Source organism: Meles meles, chromosome 8 (assembly GCF_922984935.1).
Source record: "Meles meles chromosome 8, mMelMel3.1 paternal haplotype, whole genome shotgun sequence".
NCBI classification, from domain to species: Eukaryota; Metazoa; Chordata; class Mammalia; order Carnivora; family Mustelidae; genus Meles; species Meles meles.
The window spans coordinates 108745592-108766853 of record NC_060073.1 but is presented as its reverse complement, the minus strand read 5'-3'; the positions used below and the strand labels follow the sequence as shown (position 1 = coordinate 108766853).

The 21262-nt window shown below is 39.2% G+C and overlaps 1 pseudogene; it reads left to right on the top strand.

Annotated features, from left to right (window-relative positions):
• The window catches only part of LOC123948847, a 42442-nt pseudogene extending 22534 nt beyond the window's left edge, over positions 1 to 19908 (top strand).
• Positions 19909 to 21262: the final 1354 nt, after the last annotated feature.

Here is a 21262-nt window from a genome sequence, read left to right as displayed (position 1 = left end):
TGTATTAAAGTAAGACTATGTAGACCATGACCTGATGAACAGGAGGGGATACAAACCCACACGTGTGGGCTCAGCTGGTAGTTTCTTCGGCACCCAAACTCCCACTTCAGGGAAGTGAGACCCACAGGGTCCTTTTGATTAAAGGTGCAGTTTAGTTTCAATAAACATCACAAAAATACTGTATCTTTATTTTATATAATTACTTTTAAGCCAGTGACTTTCAAAACAAAAACATCTGTCGGCAGCAGAGGAAGTCACATTTCATGGAAACTGATTCTTAGGATTCCAAATCCGAAAACTGTTAGAATCACTATCAAAAATGGATTCTATCTACTGAAATGTGTATAACCCAGACCATAATAATTTATACTGAAGAGAAGCCATATTCTTTGTTGATAATATATATACTCCTTTTCCCAGAACACTTCAGTTCTTGTTCAGTCTGAGAATCCCTACTCTCCTGAAGCAATAGAACATGTTCAGAATTACCCTTTGAAGTACCACCGGATCCAGCAGTTTCACTAACAGAGACTGAGCAGAGAATGAAAGAAATCATGGAGAAACTAGACCAGCTGATCCCATGCAGACCTTCCACCAATGTGAACCCCACCACCAGTTCCGCACACGGCACAGCCACCATCTTCTCCCCTCGAGATGCCTACTGCAGGGGGCATCCGCTAGACATCCTGCTGGAGGCGAGGGACCACTTGGGACACAGGAAGGAATACGGCAGGGACGTCCTGAGGGCCAGGATGTCCTCCCCAGCCCTGAGGGCGGGTGCTTCAGGAAAGGTGACAGACTTCACCAACAGTACCTAGTCAGTGCCACTTTGTTCTGGGAAGGTCGGGTCTCTGTCTCTCCTGCGCATCCATCCCAGTTGAGGGGGTATCAGCTCTTGGGAGGACAAGGAACCAAGGCCATGACAGGGTGACCTTCACAGGCCAGTTTGACAATGACACTTCCTGGATCCTCTGAGTGTGGTCTGACCCTAAACTCAAGTGCTGAATTTTTGGAAATACCTGGATTTTCGACACCAAGAAGCCTTCTACTGCACGAGGCCTCCACATGTTCCCTGTGAGGCCCTGACCACAGGATCCCCAGCAATGGGAACATTTTCCATCTTAGAAAGGAAGAAAAAAAGTCTTTTCCACAGGTAAGCAGGCCTTATAGACAAAGAGGGGGGCTTGTGTTCAGACCAATCCTGCCTAGAAACTTTTCCTAATCAAGCTCCCTTAGATCAGTGAATGTTGATTGGGTTATAAATCCCTCCACTGCTCAGAGTCCGTTCAGCTGCTAGGGTGCTCACAGGGCCCCATACAGGTCATCTCTACACCTGTCGTTTTAGGAAGTATAACCAATGATGCATTTTACATATGCTGATAGTTCTCCACGGTTTGTAATACTTCTAGATCTGGTAACTTTTTAGAGATCAGTACTTTCTGTAACATAGTCCATGGAACACCAGTCCTACGGGATATTAAAGATACTATGTAAAAACAAAACAAAACAAAACAAAACAAAACACACACACACACACACACACAGAGACACAGAAAAAAAAGGAGGGGGTGAATGGTATCATTCTTTAATTGCTTCACTTTGTACATTAAGTCATCAAATCCTATGAATTGTACCTCCCATATAGCTCCTGAACTCCACCATTTCTCTCCATTGCTGTTGCCGCCATCATCGTATGAACTATCCTCGTACCTCCGTTAGATTATCTCGACAATCTCCGGAGCTGGTTTCTGTGGGAGGCCGCGATAAGGCCCCAGACGAGAACCAAACCAAGCCCTGACTTGTGTCTCCTCTATTGTCTAACTGGCTGATTAAAGACAGAAGATAATGGAGTTGAGTTGCACTGAGAAAGGGTTGTGCTATGTGTTGTGTGCTCGCCCACGTGACTTCCCACATGCAGTTAGCTTTGAATACAATTCGGATGGGGTTGTAAATCCTTAACTGGTCCTTGCTGTCCCAGCACAAACTTGTAGATGACTCTCGGGATTGTTGTTACTTCTTGAATCAATATTGAAACAATGTCTTAGCTCCAGCCTTTTGGAGTCACGAAGTCTGTGTGTGATCATTTACAAGATTGATTAGGGGAACTGATTACGGGAATTTGTGGCTGTTTAACTAGACACGGGTGTATTGCTTCTCTTATTGTAAAACTACTATATATATGGCCATAATGCCCCTAATAAACTCGGCACTGTTGGACATCCTCCTCAGTGTTCCTCCTGCCCCCATCTCTTTGTCTCTTTAACTTCTTTTCACCATCCTCTTACCCTCACGTTTCCTGGTCGATCTGTCGTGCCAGCCGCGACAGATTTCCTTGGCCACAGTCTTGTTTCCTTTAATCTACTTTACATACTGCACCCTGAATCATGTTTCCAAAATCTAGATGACTCTTCCTTGCTTAAATTCTGTTACATGATCTCATTGCTCTAGGGATGAAATCCAGACTCCTTAATGTTTACAAATACTTGCCCAGTTCTGAAGCCTGTCATCTCACCCTTCCGCTGCCTTGCTCTGGCAGGTAAACTCAACTTCTATTTCACGAGCAGACCATGCTGCTTCTCAGCTCTGGCACTTCATAACCCCAATGACGACACTCATACCATTAAATTTCAAACATTTTTAAATCTTCTGAACTATAAGCTCTGTGAGGCAATAATCATAACTATTTTCTTCAACATTTATTTATTCAATTTATCAATAGTTAGGACTTTCTACCTTGCAGGCATAGCTGTAGGTTTTTGGAATTCAACAGCTTAGTGGGATAAAAAGACAACGAGCAGGTTTGTAACAAAGTCACCAGAATAAAGAATTTTAATGTAAAGATGAATGCTATCTTTCTTTTTTAAATTTTTTTTAGCGAGAAAGGGAGAAAAAGAACACATGCAGGGGTGAGAGGGAGGGGCCGAGGGAGAGAAAAAGAGAATCTGAAGCAGACTCCACATTTAACATGGAGCCTGACACAGCGTTCGACCTCACCACTCTGAGATCATGATCCGATCTGAAATCCAGAGTTGGATGCTTAACCGACTGGGCCACCCACATACCGCTGGTGAATGCTATTTTAGAAGAGGCCAGGTAAGGCCTGTCTTGAATACCAACCTGAGAATGAGACACTTGAACAGCACCTTGAATGAAAGGAGGAAGTGTGTCAGGTGAATTTGGGGGGAAACAACATCCCCAAGAGAGGGTTTATGAACAGAGGCAAGAGCATGCTGGAATATTCCAGGAACTGTGAAAGAAACCACTGAGGCTGCCATGCAATGAATAGAGGAGAGAGAAGGTCAGAGGTACAGGCAGAGCTTAGAAGCCATCTATACATGACAGGAAGGCATGAGGGTCACCATTTTGTCTCGCAGCCTAGTGTGATATCTACCACCCAGAAGATTCTCCACTGTTGAACAGAAAAAATAAGTAAAATGTAAAAAATAAGTAAAAAACATAAGTAAAAATAAGTAAAATCCCTTCAAGTAGAGATAGAATGCAGAATTTCATAATTATGTGACCACGGAACAGTTTAATGGATCATTTTAAGATATTTTGGTTCCATAGTTGGTAGCTGCTGCTCTAGAGAGGCCTTGGGTTTGTGATGTGGGTTCAGAAAACCAAGTAGGATAACATAGTAGCCTAGAAATTAAAATTCAAATCCATTTTAAATACGATGATGATACAAGGGCAGGGTGCAGGGCAAAACTGACCCTACATTTCTGTAAGATTTCCCTTTTACCCCTATGTCACCTTCACTCTTTGATTTCCTGACCAAGATATGGAACAATTCATCCTACGGCTCAGACAAAACGGCCTGGACTTTTTAAAAAATAGACGTTACTAATAACAGAAGGGGACATAATCATGCAGACACAGAGGCCTTCCCATTTTGAAGGCCATGTCTTAACTCTCCAGGAAGAATCTACCCAGGCTGATTCCATTTTCCCTGTTGGCCACATATGGCTCCCTCTTGAGATTGTCATCATTGTAGCCGTTAGGGTTCGTGATCAAAGGAATGAGACTGACACAAAGCGAAAACCAAGCAAAGCTTTATTTCGTGCCAAGCATCGAAAATCAAACCGACCGGTCGGGGCCATCTCTACGAAGAGGCGACAACGACGACGAGGATGCCGCTCCTGACGACAAAGAGGCGATGATGATGAGGACGACAGCCCCGACGACACAGACTCTGCTCCCCATGACGCCACTCCGACAAGGCCGCTTCCCAGATGAGGCCGCTCTGGACGAGGCCACACGCTGGACGAAGGCCGCTCCCGATGATGAAGAGGCTGCTCCGGACCAGGTCGCTCTCCGACGAGGCCGCACGCCAATGAGGCCGCTCCCCGGAATGACGCCGCTCCGGGGAGGCCATGGCTCGGGACAGCGAGGCCGGTCGCAGCCGGGCCGCAGTGAGGCCACGGCAAGGTGGGTCGCGGGCGGCGAGGCCACTCACGGTGGCGCTGCTGCTCGGGGCGGTGCCACTCCCAGCAATGCTGCTCCCGACGCTCCCAATGATCCTGAAGCTCCGATGCTCCGGACGACCCCGACGCTATCACTCCAGTGACTACCCTAACAGCTCCTCTAACGGCTACTCTAACTCCTCCTGCTACTCTAATGGCTATTCTAACTCCTCCTACTTCTCCCCCTCCAGCAGCCTCACAGACTAACCTTTATAGAGGTGGTTGAGCCCGGCCCACACACAGGTGGCCAATGAGATTTCAACTCACCACAGTTAATATATGCACACCCCACTGATTGGATACAGCTATCTGGCCTGGCCCGCCCCTATATCCAGGGTTTACAAGTAAGTTCCTCTGGCTAACCAGGCCCCTACAGTAGCCTGGGTTGGGAGAACCCTCCTTATACACTTTCCTGCCTGTTCATAGGAAATCCCAAATTCCTGGTCTGGCACAGCTTCATGTATTATGGGTCCAATTATGCTTCTAAAGTGGGCTCTATTTATGACAATAATATGCCTGACCCTGTTTTACTTTCTAATAGACACATTTACTTTGGGATTCCCTGCTTTATTCAAACTGTCTAGTTTTTTTCTACCACTGCGTGGAAGCAGAGATATAAATTTCCTCACAGCTGATTTAGTGCCTATATCAGGAATGGTTAGATTCATAGTTAATTCCATACCCAAGAGTTCTCAGAGATTCTATCATTAAATTCTAAACCCCATTCTTCGGCCCAAGTCAGGTTCTATGACCTCATTCCTTTCCACAAGTCCAAGGACTAAGCCTGTTTCTCTTTCATTTGTTAACATAATAAATACATTTTCTCACGAAGTGTTCTCCCTCTCAAGCCTGCCTACCAAATCAGATGCTACCTCCTCAAATCCTCACTTCTTCAAAGTTTTTTTTTTTTTAATTTTAAGGGTTTTATTGATAATCGTGACGGGAAAATAAACAAAGGTTGCCACATGAGAAGACTTCATACTAGAAACACAGTTGATAATTCATCTTTCAGTTTCTATCATGGTTTACTACAGATCCCCTTCTGAAATGCAAAACATATACATATGCATGCTTAATACTAAGAGAAGACACACTGAAATGAATGCCTTTATACCTATCTTTAATCCTATTTTTAATGTCCCAATGTCTGATTTTAATATTCAGATTTACAACAGCCAGGTATCGGCGTCTTTTGTCAACCTCAACCTTACCTGGGATAGATATGGAAGAATGTTTCAAATTTCAGAAGACCAACTTCCCCAGTGAGACAAATTTTAACCTTGTGCCAAAGATAGGTCTAATAGGATCCTCAGTAGAAACACTGGAAGGACCATTAGGCTCATTTCACATTTAAGCACAGACATATTAAATAGCTTGGCCAAGGTAAGTTAAGGTAAATTGGAACTGGAATCCCAATCTACTTTATTCTCAAGAGGCTATAGCCCTGTCTCCATGACTCTGCCACTCCACCCAACTGTCACTGTCCAGACACCCTGGCCCCTCACTTCTGCCATCCTCTGGTGCCCTTGATGAGCAGAATATTATTCTCACTTGCCTGGGATTCAGGCAATCAGGCAATCTTTCTCAATTTTGGAAACTACTTCCTTTGTCCCTCCTGGAGGTCTCTGTTGCTCTGGCTCTGGAAGCCCTTCATTTGTCTCGATGGATTTTATGTTGATGGAATGAATTCAGTTGACCAGATATAGTCACCATCTTAATTGATAAGACCTGTATCTTGAGGTGAAGTTCACGGTGCTAGACAATTAAAACATTATAATGAATAAGTGACCTAAGTCCTACTCTCAAGGAGATGCTAAAGTACAGAGAATAGCCTCTAGGGGATGTGGGGGGGGGTGTCCTGTGAAGGTGAAGAGTACATGAAGAGGAGGCTGGAGAAGTGAATGCTCATAGGAGGCTGTAAGCCAGCAAAGGAGCTTGGTCCTCATACAGTAGGCTGATAATGGAAAGCCATGGAAGTATTTTACCTAGGAGAATAAAACAGCCAGCACAGAAGATGTTTTTGGGTGGGATAAAATAAGGAAGACAAATATAAGAATTTAGGACAAGGTTCTCAAAGTAATATCCTTGGGTTAGCTTCACCTTCACTTGAGAGTTTGTTAGAAATCCAAATTCTTGGACCTCACCACAGAACTATTTTTTCCCAGCTTTATTGAGGTGTGATTGACAAAAACGATACACATTAAGGTATATATTTTGATATAAATATACACTGTGAAATGGTTACCATAGTCAAACTGAGTAACATATCCATCATCTCACATAGTTAATATTTTTAAACTTAAAAATTTTTTTTTTTAATTTTTAAGTAATCTTTATACCCAACATGGAGCTCAGACTTACAACCCTGAGATCAAGAGTCTCATGCTCTACCAGCTGAGCCAGCCAGGTGCCTCTGTGTGTTATAACAACATTTAGGACTTGCTTTCTCAGCCAATTTCAAGCCTATGATACTCAACTATAGTTACCATGCCATACATTAGATCCCCAGAGCTTAGTCCTCTTATAACTCAGTCTATACCTCTTAACCAGCATCTCCCCATGGCACATGTCTCTTTCTGGATCTTTGGATCCCTGCTACCAAGAGAACAGTTTTCCAGAACCCTGACCCATTTACTTTCTCAGAATATCTTAAGCATATCAAGGTTAAGGTAAAGAAAAAAGGGGAAAAAATTGCAGAGAGTTGAGTGTCTCAATCTCTCTAAGCCAGTGATTTTTATTTTAATATCTGAGAAGATATCAGGCTAATTTATTTTCCCATTTTTTTGAAGGTCAAACATAGGGGAGGAAATGACGAGGAACTTTACCTCCATTGAGATCTTACCATGTAACAGTAGGTCTATTGTGCAGTTGCTTGCTGTGTTCACAATTTATCAATCTAAAAGACATTCTTACTCTGAGAAAATTGACATTAACCATTTTCATCTTTCATTTCTTGGGATAAAGAGGACCAATCATCTTGGGTTTTGCAGGAAGGATTTTATTCTTAGAAATTATTTTCATATAAATTTTAATGAATTTTCACCTTGAGTCAGATCTAAAAGTCTAAGCAACCCTTAATTTCAGCTGCCTACTCTCAAAATGTACAGGTTATTTTGATTTAAACTTAAGATTTATTCCTGATGACTCAATAATTGGGTAATGTGAAAATGTCTCAGATAAGCTACTGAGTTAGAAAATTTCTTTGGTGGCTTCTCAGTGTTTCAGCCAAACCATCTTGATTAAAGTTCTGTGAACTAGGGGCACCTGGGTGGCTCAGTGGATTAAGCCACTGCCTTCGCTCAGGTCATGATCTCAGGGTCCTGGGATCGAGCCCCGCATCGGGCTCTCTGCTCCACAGGGAGCCTGCTTCCTCCTCTCTCTCTGCCTGCCTCTCTGCCTACTTGTGATCTCTCTCTCTCTCTGTCAAATAAATAAAATAAAATCTTAAAAAAAAAAGTTCTATGAACTAGCAATTTCTGTGGATATTTTCAATTTTATCACAGGAAATTCAGTGGTCAATACAAAGCCATCTCACTCATAAAAGCGATGTTCCTGCTATACTGGAATTAAAGTGAAGTTCAGAAAAAGTAAATGCCTCTCGTTCTAGCATTCGATGGTGTAGGCTTTTACCTATTACCCATTTTTCAAGTATTCAGCAAATGTTTACTGAGGACCGACCGTATGCAAAGAACTTTACAAAACCCTGTGGAGAACATATAAATAAATCATGAGTTCACTGAAAGCTCACAGTTTATGAGAAAGACAGATCCCTTCTCTCTGCCACGGCAGTCATCATCCATGCCCAAATTTTACACCAAAGGAAGTTCTCAGACTGAAGACAACTTGAGTCCTCTTAACACTTCTATGGTTTCCCTATTTCCTGGACCATAATTTCTAGTTCTCAGGAAGTTCTTAGAAGATGATGCCAAATGATAATTTTTTGAGCCATTTATAAACCTGATATAATTCAATATGCATGAATTTAAATTCTTAAACTTATAGCACAAGTTCCAACAAGGCAGGTAGATGACAGAAAGGATATATTGTTTAAGAGGAATAATATCTAAATGACCTGATTCTTGAGAGAGGAAAGATAGTAGATTAGGAGGATCCTGAGCTCATCTCGTCCCATGGACATAATGAGGCAATAACTATATGTACTGCAACTGACTCCGAAAACCAGCTGAAGCCTGGCAGAAGAGATCTCCCACAGCTAGTTGTAGAGAGAGGGCCACATCAAAAAGGGTAGGAGGGGTGAAGATGCCACTGGAAACCAACTTCCCTGCATAACTGACCACAAATGGGAAGGACATCACAAGAACCGAGGAACAAAAGAATCAGACTCCACATTGGACATCCCTGGTCTTAGAGACCTGTAATGGGAAGACCAGTGTCTGTAACACTGGGCTTTGAAAATCATCAGGTTTAACACCAGGAGAGCCAAAAGCACTAGAAAATGGAGACCCATCACTTAAAGAGCTAGCCACTTGATAACGGCCTGAGACATAGTACAGGAATAGCAGTTTAAGAAGTGTCTGAGGTATATGTGAAGGAGATTTATTACTAATTTTAGGATGTGTGTTGCTGGGGTGGGGCAGGGATCTGTCAGAGCTTTCTATAGGAATGAAAGTGCTGGAAGGTGCCATTTTTCTTACCCTCCCTCAGCTACATAGTCAAATGCTTACCGGAGCCAGTTCTAACACTTTCCATCCCTTGCTAGCACCTCGTGACCCATCCCAGCATTCCCCTGCAAACCTGTCTCACCCAACCCACTTGTCCCAACAGGCACCCCTCCAAGCTACATCCAGTGGGCAGCCCCTCCTCCACTGAAGAGTGGGGAAACTAAGCCCACACACTGGCATCCCACATTTCCTGCAGCTGAACCTCCAGCTGCCTGTGCAGAGAATCCTGTGCCCTGCTCTTTGATGCCTCCAAAGCTGTCACAGTGGCTAATAGCAGACAGGTGAGCTGAGGGCTGGTCCCATGCACCAGTGGGTCTGTAGCTGAGTCTTCTAGGCCCACAAGTGGCAAACCTGGCCCACCAGTGTTCCTACAATAAGCAAAGTGGGTCATTTTAGCAAGTTGGGCTGAGGATAAGCTTAACCAACCAACATGCCTATAGTAATTATGGCTCAGCTGTAACAGGATGTCACATGTAGTGTACACAGGGGAAACCCATGGAGGGCCTGGCTCTGGTGACCAAAGGAGATTTTGTTACAGAACATCACAGAAATCCTTCTATATAAGACCATTATTTTCCAAGACCGGGAGAGATAGCTGACCTAATATGTAGAAATAAACACAGAAAGATAAACAAAATGAAGAAACAGAGGACTATATTCCAAATGAAGAATAAGAAAAAAATCATAGAAAAGGAGATAAATGAAACAAAGATAAGCAATATGACTGATAGAGTTCAAACTCATGGTCATAAAAATATCCACTGGACTTGAAAGAAGGGTTGATAAACTCAATAAGAACTTCAGCAAAGAGATAGAAAACATAAAAGTAACCAGTCAGAGCTAAAGAATACATAACTGAAATAAAATGTACAGCAAAGGGAATCAACGGCAAATTAGAGGATGCTGAAGAATGGATCACTGACGTGGAAGAGAGAGTGGTGGAAAGCAACCATGCTGAACAGCAAGATAATAATAAATAAATAGTAAAAATACTGCAAGAGACTGTGTGACATCATCAAGTATAATGTGAATGTTATTATCATCTTCCAAGTGGAGAGAGAGAGAGAGAGAGAGAGTGGAAGGGGGCGGAAAACCTTTTAATTTCCCTATTCTGGGGGAAGGTAACAGACATCCGGATTCAAATCAGGTGAGCCCCAAACAAGATGAACCCAAGGAGGTCCATACCAAGACACACAACAATTTAAAAAGCAAAATCAAAGATAAAGGCAGAGTCTTAAAAGCAGCAAGAGAAATGAAGTTAGTAATGTACACGAGAAATTCCATAAGGTTATGAGCTGATTTTTCAACAGAAACTTTGCAGGCCAGAAGAGAATGGAATGACATAATCAATGTGTTCCAAGGAAGAAACGTTCAACAAAGAATACTCTATCCTGCAAGATTATCATTCAGGATTTTAAAGGAGACAAAGAGTTTTCCAGATGAACAAAAGTTAAAGGAGTTCATCACTAAACTGGCCTTTCAAGAAATGTTAAGGGGAATTTTTTTTAAATGGAAAGAAAGGTCCATAACTAGAAGAAAATTATGAAAAGAAAAAATTTCACTGGTAAAAGCAAACACAGTAAATGTAGAATAATTATTTACAAAACTAGTATGGAGATTGAAACATAAAGGTAGTAAAATCAATTATTTCTACAAAAGCTGATCAAGCAATACAAAAATAAAAAAGATGTAAAATGACATCATACATAAAACATGGAGGAAGCAGTATAAAAATAGAGTGTTTTTAGAATGTGCTCAAATTTAAGTGACCATCAACTTACTGTCAATTGCTGTACATATATTACATATGAACCCCATGGTAATCATAAATCAAAGACTTATTGATAAATACACAAAAAATGAGAATGTAATCCAGGCATAGCACTAAAGAAAGCCATAAAAACTCAAGAGAACAAGAGAAGAAAGCAACATAACTACAAAAAGAAAAACAAAACAAAAAGCCAGTAATGTCATATATACACCTATCAAGAGTTACTCAAAGTGTAAATCCTCTAAATGCTCCAATTAAAAGACAGTAGGACAGTGAGTAAAAAAACAAACAAGAAAAAAAAAACAAAACAAACAAACCAGGATCCATCTATATGCTGTCTACATGAGACTCCCTTCAGACCTAAAGCCATATACAGACTGAAACCACAAGGGCTGGAAAAAGATATTCAATGCAAATGGAAGCAAAAAGATAAAAAAAAAGAAAAAGCTGTGGTAGCACAACTTATGTCCAACAAAATAGACTTGAAAACTGTAACCAGAGATAAAGAAGGGTATTACATATTGATAAAAGGATTACTCTAACAAAAGGATGTAACAACTGTAAATATCCATGCGTGTAATGTAGGAGCACCTAAATGCATAAAATAAAAATTTACAGATTGAGAAACTGACTGTAACAATACTAGAAGGGGACTTTGATCACTCCCCTTACATCAGTGGATATAGAATTCAGACAGAAAATTCAATAAAGAAACAGGGGCATTGAGTGATACATTAGACAAGATAGACTTCACAGATATATACAGGACATTTTATCCATAAACAGCAGAATGTGTATTCCTTTCAAATGTGCATGGGACATTCTACAGATCACATGTTAGGCCATAAAACAAGTTTTAGTAAATTTAAGATTGAAATCCTATTGAGCATTTTTTTCTGATGAAAATGTTATGAAATGAGAAATCAATTGCAAGAAGAAAATGCAAAAACATCAAGGCTAAACAACATGTTGCTAAATAACCAATGGGCTAACAAAGAAATCAAAGAAATAAAATACTTGTGGACAAATGAAAATGGAAACAATGTTCCAAAATCTTTGAGACACAATAAAGAGAGTTCTATGAGGAAAGATTATAGCAATACAGGCCTAGCTCATAAAATAAAATCTAAAACAATCTATACACCTAAAGGAACTAAAAAGAAGAGGGTAAAGGCCCAAGCTCAGTAAAGAAAGGAAATAATAAAGATCAGAGTGTAAGTTAGAGATAAGATCAATGAAATTAGAGCAGATTCTTTAAAAAAATAAATAAAATTGATAGTTCATCAAGAACAAGAGAGGACGTGGATGGAACTAGAGGATATTATGCTGAGCGAAATAAGTCAATCGGAGAAAGACAACTGTCATATGATCTCCCTGATATGAGGAAGTGGAGATGCAACATGGGGGGGCTTGGGGGTAGGAAAAGAATAAATGAAACAAGATGGGATCGGGAGGGAGACAAACCATAAGAGACTCTTAATCACACAAAACAAACTAAGGGTTGCCAGGGGTTGGGGGGTAGGGAGACGGTGGTGGGGTTATGGACCCTGGGGAGGGTATGTGCTATGGTGAGTGCTGTGAAGAGTGTAAACCTGGCGATTCACAGACCTGTACCCCTGGGGCTAATAATACATTATATGTTTGTTAAAAAATTTAAAATTAAAAAAAAAAAAAAACAAGAGAGGACTCAAAGTAAAAAATGAAAGGGAGAAATAACAACCAATACCACAGATACAGAAAGGATTATGAGAATACTATTAAAAATTGTATGGGAACAAATTGGGCAACCTAGAAAAAAATGGGCAAATTCCTGGGAACATGTTATTTCAAACTGAATTAGAGAGAAATAGAAAATTCAGACTGATTACTAGTAACAAAATTGAATTGGTAATCAAAACACTCTCAATCAAATAAAGTCCAGGACCAAATGGTTTCACAGGTAAATTCTACCAAACATTTAATAAAGAGCTAATATCTAGTCTTCTCAAACTATTCCAAAAAATAGAAGAGGATGGAACACTTCCAAACTCCTCCTACATGTCCAGCATTACCATGATACCAAACCCAGATAAAGATACCAGGAAAAAAGAAAACTGTACACTAATATCCCTGATGAATATAGATGCAAAAATTCTCAATATTAGCAAACCAAATTCAACAATCCATTTTTTAAAAATTCTCTTTTACATAGCTATCCAATGGTTTTTCCCAAAACCATTTATTGAAGTGATGGTCTTTTCCCTATTGTATATTCTTGCCTCCTGTCATAGATTAGTTGGGTTACTTATAGATAAGCATGGATTATTTCTGTGTTCCTATCCTGTTGTACTGATCTACCTGTCTGTTTTTGTGCCAGTACCATTCTGCTTTGATTACTATAGTTTCCTAGTGTATCTTCAAATCAGAGATTGTGATACCTGCCGTTTTGGTTTTCTTTCTCCAGATTGCCTTAGCTATTCAGGGTCTTTGTCCTTCATACAAATTTTAGGATTATTTGTTCTAGTTCTGTCAAAAATGCTATTGGAACTCTGATAGGGATTGCATTAAATCTGTAAATTGTTTGGGGCTAATATGGACCCTTTATTCTAATCATGTGCATGGAATACTTTTCCATTTGTTGGTGTCATTTTCAATTCTTTAGTCAATGTCTTACAGGTTTCAGAGTACAGGCCTTTAACCCTTGGTTAAATTTCTAGGTATTTTATTTTTTGGTACAATTTTAAATGGGATGGTTTTCTTAATTTCTCTTTCAGCAACTTCATTATGAAATTGGACCACTTTCTTATACCATACCCAAAAATAAACCAAAAATGGATTACAAGCCTAAATGTGTGACCTGAAACCATAAAACTCCTGGAAGAAAACAGGCAGTAATTTGACATAAACCTTAGGAACATTTTTCTAAATAGGTCTCTTCAGACAAGAAAAACAAAATTTAAAAAATGAACTATTGAGACTATACTAAAATAAAAAGCTCTTGCACAGGGAAGAAAACCAACAAAATAAACAGGCAACCTACTTAATGGGAAAAGATATTTGCAAATGGTATATATTATAAGGGGTTAATATCCAAAATATATAAGGAAGTCCTACAACTCGACACCAAAAAAACCCAATCTGATTTAAAAAATAGGCAGAGGACCTGAGTAGACATTTTTCCAAAAAAGACAGACATTTCCAATAGACAGAAAAACATGCCCAACATCACTGATCATCAGGCAAATGAAAATCAACACAAAGAGGTATTACCTTATACCTGTCAGAATGGCCCAAATAAAAATGACAAGAAATAACAAGTGTTGGCAAGGATATTAAAAAAAAAAAAAAAGAAAGAAAAGAAAAGAAAAGAAAAAGGAACCCTTGTGCAGTTTTGGTGGGAATGTAAATTGGTGCACCCACTACGGGCAATACTATGGGTGTTCCTCAAAAAAATTAAAAATAAAATTATCATATGATCCAGTAATTCCACTACTGGGTATTTACCCCCCCAAATAAAAAACACTAATTTGAAAATAAATAGGTACCCCTACATATATTGCAGCATTATTTACCATGGCCAAATTATGGAGGCAACCCAAGTGTCCAATGATAAATGAATGGGTAACAATGATGTGATATATAAATAGGATTTTACCAAGCCATAAAAAAAAGAGTAAGATTGTGCTGTTTGCTACAACATGAATGGACTTAGAGCATTGCTCCAAGTGAATTAAGTCAGAGAGAGACAAATAACATAGATCACTCTGATATGTGTAATCCAAGAAACAAAACAAATGGATAAAGAAACTGACAAAAGCAGAAACACTCCCATAATAGGGAGAACAAACTGATGGTTGCTGGAATGGAGAAGGTGAGGAGATGGTCAAAAAGTGTGAGGGGAGTGGGAGGTATAGGCTTCCAGTTAAGGAATAAATAAATCATTAGCATGAAAGGTACAGCATAGGGAATAGAGTCAGTGGTATTTTAGTAATGCTGCATGGTGACAGATGGTGGCTACACTTGCAGTGAGCACAGATGAACACATAGTTGTCCAATTACTAAGTTATACTTGTGAAACTAGTGTAACATTGTGTCAACTGTACTTAAGTAACAAAACAATAAAATAAGAGGATTTTTTTCCCCCTGCTATGATCAGGTACAATTTATTCTGTGGATGCAGGAATTGCTCAGGATTTGCAAATCAATATTATACAACACATTAAGGCAAGGAAGGATAAAAACCATATTATTATCTTTTTAAACTGTTTTATTGTTTATTTTTTGAGAACGAGAAAGTGAACCAGAGACAGAGAGGGAAAGAGAGCATAAGCTGGGAGAGAGGCAGACTCCCCACGGAGCAGGGACCCCCCCCCACACATGGGCCTCGGTCCCAGGACCCTGGGATCATGACCTGAGCCGAAGGCAGATGCTCAACAGACTGAGCCACCCCGGTGCCCCTGTGATTATCTGAAAAGATGCAGAAAAATCACTTGACAAAATTCAACATACATTCGTGATAAACACTCTCCAGGTAGGTTTAGCGACTATCTACCTCAAAATAAAGGGCCATCTAGGACAAACCCACAGTTCACCTCATACTCAATGGTGACAAGCTGAGTGATTCCTCTAAGATCAGGAATAAGACAAAGATGTCCACTCTCACCACCTTCACTTAACATAGTATTAGAAGTCCTAGCCACAGTCATCAAACAAAAAGAAATAAAAGGCTCCCAAATTGGTAACAAAGAAGTAAAACTATCAGTATTTGCAGATGACATGATACTATATATAGAAAACCCTAAAGACTCCAACAAGAAATTACTAGAATAAATGAATTCAGTAAAGTTGCAGGATATAAAATTTACAGAAATTGACTGCATTTTTATACACTACTAATGAAGGCTCAGAAAGAGAAATTAACAACTCCGTTGACAAGTTTACCAAAAAGAATAAAATACCTAGGGATAAACTTAATGAAAGACAAGAAAGAAGTGTACTCTGAAAAGAACTGTAGGACACTGATAAAGGAAACTGAAAATTTCACAAATGAAAAGATAGTCCATGCTCATGGATTAGAAGAATATTGTTAAAATGTCCATATTACACCAAACAATCTACAGATTCAATGCAATCTCTACCAAAACAGTATCTCTTTTTTTTAACAGAACTAGAATAATCCAAAAATTTGTATGCGGCACAAAAGACCCTGAATAGGAAAGCAATCCTGGGAAATAAGACCAAACCTGAAGGTATCACAACCCTAGATTTCAAGATATACTCTAAAGCGATAGTAACCAAAGCAGTATGCTACTGGCATAGATCAGTGGAACTTACCTAATTAGTCTACGACAAAGGAGGTAAAAATATGTAATGGGAAAAAGGGAATGTTTTCAGTAACTGATACTGGGAAAACTGAACAGACTATATGCTAACTAACTCAAGTTTAAATAGAGATTTCAAAACATAGGAATACCATGTCATTCAGTAATTTCACTACTGGGTATATATGCACAGAAAATGAAAGCACAAATTCAAAAAGATACATACACCCCTGTGTTTATCAAAGCATTATTTACAATAGCCAAGATATGGAAGCAACCTAAGTGTCTATTAACAGACGAATGGAAAAAAAAAAAAAGATCTTGTATATATGAATACAATGGGATATCACTCAGCCATAAAAAGAATCACATCTTCCATTTGCAACAAAATGGGTAGGCCTGGAGGGTATTATGTTCAATGAAATAAGTCAGAAGGAGAAAGACAAATACTATATGATTTCTCTTTTGTGTGGAATCTAAGCAAAACAAAACACAAAAAGAGAACCATAAAGAGACTCATTAGTAGAACAAAATTTTGGTTGACAGAAGGGTGTAGGGCTAGGAAGGTGGATGAACTAGGTAAAGGGGATTAAGATGTACACACTTGCAGTTGTAAGTCACAGACAGAAAGTACATCATAGGGAATTCAGTGACTAATACTGTAATAATGTATGGTGACAGATGGTGACTGTAACACTGTAATAATGTATGGTGACAGATAGTGACTATAATTATTGCAATGAGCACTAAGGAATGAGTAGAATTGTGGAATCCCTATATTGTACACATGCAATGAATATAACATTTTATATCAACTATACTTCAATAATAAATTTTTTTAAATGGCCTGAGTCTTACCTGGGTGAAAGCTTGACATGAATCAATGAATAAGCTTAGGCTAATTTCATAGGAGAGTATTCTGAATAAAGAGGTCTTCCCTTTTTCACCACTAAACAGACCACGCCGACAATATTCTGTTCAGCCTGGGCACAGCAATGAAATGTTTAACCTGAGAACCTGATTCTGGGGCACCCAAAGTAAACAATGTGAGACATCATTTCATGAACATGTTCAAGATTTCTTCATGGATAAGTAGAGTTTGAGGAGAAGATCTATTATATAACGAGGTCAATGTTATAGGCACAATATTTAGCTGGAGTACTGAATCTTGCTATTTCGTGCCCAAACATTTCCTCCTGAATTGGCTAGCAGCGGAGCAGCTTTGGGGACCAGGTAAAGGCTGAGGAAGACCTTGCAAGTGCATGAGAAAAATTATCCCCTCTCCAAGATTAACTATTCATTTGTGAGATCCAAAAGTGAGAGCTTTTAATTCACTCCTTTAACAGGATCTTGTTTAATAAATACTTATGGAAGAGAGGAGGGTATAAGTCAAGAAGGATGGAGGGAAAAGAGGGAAAGAAGGGAATAAATGAAGAATGTGTTTCAGAAATAATTTGTGGTAATAATGTTTTACTGTGGGTATTTTTATTGCCAGAGAGTGGGAACACAAAAAAGAAATGTCAGATTGGAATGAAGACTCCTTTCCCCAGTGGTTATACCGTGAAAAGGAGGTGGATTATAGCATTTTGTAAATAGATCAAATCAAATGGAATGCAAAATATAGATGACTGCTTGAAGAGAAAACTTATTGACCTCACGGGAGTTTCAACGCTGCAACAGTGGATTCACTACTTACAAAAAGTGATGAAAAGTATGTACTTTATTTTTATTTGGAAATTACAGTTGACTTCTGAGGTTGTTTTTATAATAATTATATTTCTTTTCTGATGTCTGTTTTGCTTTAAAAATTTGCCAAACATTTAATTTTGGGCTTTTAGTAAGTTAAATTTTATTTTTTCATTCACAATCATTAACATTTTTCTTCCTCTTCTTATGTCCTAATAAAAAGTTTAAAAGATTGTGTTAAGATTTTATTTTTATAAGCTTTTTTTTGAGAGAGAGAGAGAAAGAGACAGAGAGCATGAGCAGAGGGGAGGAGGCAGAGAGAGAAGCAGAGACTCCTTGCTTAGCAGAGAGCCCCACATGGGGCTCAATCCCAAGACTTAGAGATCATGACCTGAGCGCGTGCTTAACTGACTGAGCCACCACGCACCCCCAAAATTGTGTTAAGATTTTAATGCATCTGATATAGTTCTCTTCTTCCCATAGGCAGTGATGCTTTTATAGTTAGAAATTCCCTTGGTTAGAATTTTACAAATGTGTGCATTTAAAAATTATGATTATTTTCCTTTCGTTAAAAAGATATACTGATTTGTTTTCCATCAGCCTTAAAATATTCTGATCATCAACGAACTGGGGTCTTCAGCATATGGTAGGTATTGAAAACTCCAGGCTTCAAAAACTAGCAGAAGAACCCTCAGCCACAACCTTATAAAAGGGAAGGGAAGTGGCATAAATATGGTTACACTAATGGAAGTTGCACGGTAAATCTTGAAATAGAATTGGGCACTTTGGCGAGCCTGAATGGCTCAGTTGGTTAAGTGTCCGATTCATGGTTTTGGCTCAGGTCATGATCTCAGGGGTCATGTAGTGGAGCCCTGTGGTGCTCAGCCTGGAGTCTGCCTGAAGTTTCTGTCTCACCCTCTGTCCCTGCCCACTCTTGCATGCTCAGGTGTGTGTGCTCACTCTCAAATAAATAAATCTTTAAAAAAAGAATTCGAGCACTTACTTTTGACCCCAAATACTGGTCATCATGATTAAGTTAAACTAGAAAATGGTAACAGAAACATGTATGCTTTCTACGATGTTTGGTGTTGAAACTAAAATGAAACTATCAAGATAACCTGTTTGTACCATTTCTAAGTATCAGTTTGATGACTTTACACTGTTACTCAGTAGCACCAAGGAAAAGCTTACTAACTTGCATTTTCCTGTAGCTTAGCTTTGCTAAATTTTTTGGCTCTGGAAATGTTCACCTGTCATTTTAAAGACCCCAGATGTGTAACAGATTTTGTGTATGAAAGGAGTATTCCTTTTAGTGTATGAGGTTAAAGCAAGCTCAATTCATATGACAAAGTATAATTAACACTGATATTTATGTTAAATTTGCAGTAGAGCTGAAAAGAGGACATTGTGATGGAATTTCATCTTTAACATTTTATGATCGTAAACGTGCTTGTCTTTTTGTGGGTTTAAGAGCCTGTTGACTTGTAAAGAATTTGCTACCTCTCGTGAGCTTGCTGACCCGTTCTCTTGTGAAATTTCTTGCACACCTGAATATCGTGGAAGGAACAAAACTAACCAGGAGAGGAGAAAAAAAACAACGAAACAAAACACATGTATGTTTCTGGATGCTAAAAACATTTTGATTTAGTGGAAAAACATGATCATCCTTTTGTCACCAAAAATCTGTTTTCAGTGATAGATGAAAACTATATCCCAAGGGAAATTGATCTGGTAGCCAGAGAGAGAGAGTCATTATCATTACCCTCGGCCAGCATTTCAGACCCTTTCTGTTATGATTTTCATCGTAAGGCCATCAATGCACAAAAGGCCATTGGATATCTACCCTTGAAAAGCCCAGAGACCAAGTGATCCCTAAAACTGAAAATACCAGGGGGAAAAAACTAAATGCGGAGATGTTTAATGATTATGGCTATATTCAAAATCTTATCGCAAGGGATATTTTTGTGGTTCTCAATGGGGGTATTATTGATGCCTGGGACATGTGATTGGAAACTGGATTACCATGTTCTTAAACTATTTCGCTAGAGGAAAAATATAGAAAAACCAGTACTAGCCATTCTCTATAGGTGACCTAACTTATAAGGTTATATGCAATCCAAGTATGAAGAAATGAAATTCTAAAAAATACAGTAAAATATACATAACAGAAAAATTACTGTTTAAACCATTTGTAAGTATATAATTCAGTGGCTGTGCAATTCAGATACATTCACAATATTGTACAACTATTCATCATGATCCATCCCCAGAACCTTTCATCATCCCAAACAGAAACTCTGCCCATAAACTAACTCCTCATTCTCCCTTATCCCACCACACCTGGCAATCACCATCCTACTCTGTCTCTGTGAATTACACTATTCTAGGTAGCTCATATAAGTGGAGTTATACAATATTTGTCTTTCCTTTTTTAAGATTTTATTTATTTATTTATTTATACGACAGACAGCAAGATCACAAGTAGGCAGAGAGGCAGTCGGAGAGAGGGGGAGGCAGGCTCCCCGCTGAGCAGAGAGCCCGATGCAGGGCTCCATCTCAGGACCCTGAGATCATGACCTGAGCAGAAGGCAGAGGCTTAACCCACTGAGCCACCCAGGCGCCCCAACAATATTTGTCTTTTGTACCCACTGATTTCATTCAGTATAATGTCCTCAAGGTTTATCCATGATTTTGCCTGTGTCAGAATTTCCTTTTTCTTTAAGACTGAGTAACATTTCATATGATGTATACACGACATTTTGTTTATCCATCATCTTTTGATGGACATCATCTGTTGATGGATGTTTCCACTTTTTGGCAGTTGTGAATAATGCTGCATAGAAGAAGAAACCAAACGTGAAGGAATGTCTTCAATGCTGAGTGTCGTGACAGAATAGCAGATCGTCATTCATAATTTAATTGAAAGAAATGCATGGCCCAGAAATGAATAGTCTAAACAATTTAAGTTTAGAGAAAATGTGATCTGTAGGAGAAAACTTGGTGGAATCAGAAAGAAGTCTTCTTGCTTAAGAAAATTATTTGGAATTTGGTAACCAGTTGTCCTTTAGATTCCAGTTAAGAGTCAGAGATCACATTTAAAATGCAAAAATGTGTTGAGAGAAACTAAGTATTAGGTCAACATACAGATCCTGAAACACTGATTCTTGCAGACCCTAGAGGTATAAGGTGAGAGCCCCTCCAGAGGACCGGAAATGACTTTATAAACTTTGTCTCTAAATATTCCTTTCAGCATGAGAGCATGCACTCTTCCCATTAACATGTTCAAAGTGGCAAGAGTGGAACTGTTGTTACTCCAGGATGATTCCTTTGTCTGGAATGTGCTTCTCCGTGAGAAGTGAA